Below are 467 nucleotides of genomic sequence, written 5' to 3' on the forward strand. Positions count from 1 at the left end.
CAGCTGGCGCTGCTTTCCCCGGGAGCCTCAGACGCTCGCACAGACCCAGACAGACGCACAGACTGGCGGGCAAGCGCGCGGGCAGGCACGGACAGAGTCCCCCGGCCGTTTGCACTCGGAGGCGCGCGCCAGCCCCGGCCCGCGGAGCCCCCCGTTCCCCAAGGGGAGCCGCAGGCGGCCGCTCCGCAGCCGGCGCCCGCCGAAGGGAGGGCGCGCAGGGCGGTCGGCGGCGGGAAGGCCCCGGCGCGACCCGGCCCGCGATGTGAGCTGCGGCGGGCTCCCACCTGGCGCCGCACATGGAGCCCCGCCCTTCCGGCCGCTGGGGAGAATGAGCGCGGTCAGCAGCCGCCTCGCCCGCACCTTGTCCATGGAAGTGCGCCTCTCTTGCTTGTGTGCGTCTCTCACCTGCCGCCGGGACAGACTCCGCCGGGGGCCTCGAGGCGGTGCTGGTGAGCGGTGGCCCAAGG

This window comes from Myotis lucifugus, unplaced genomic scaffold, assembly GCF_000147115.1.
Source record: "Myotis lucifugus unplaced genomic scaffold, Myoluc2.0 scaffold_35, whole genome shotgun sequence".
Lineage (NCBI taxonomy): Eukaryota > Metazoa > Chordata > Mammalia > Chiroptera > Vespertilionidae > Myotis > Myotis lucifugus.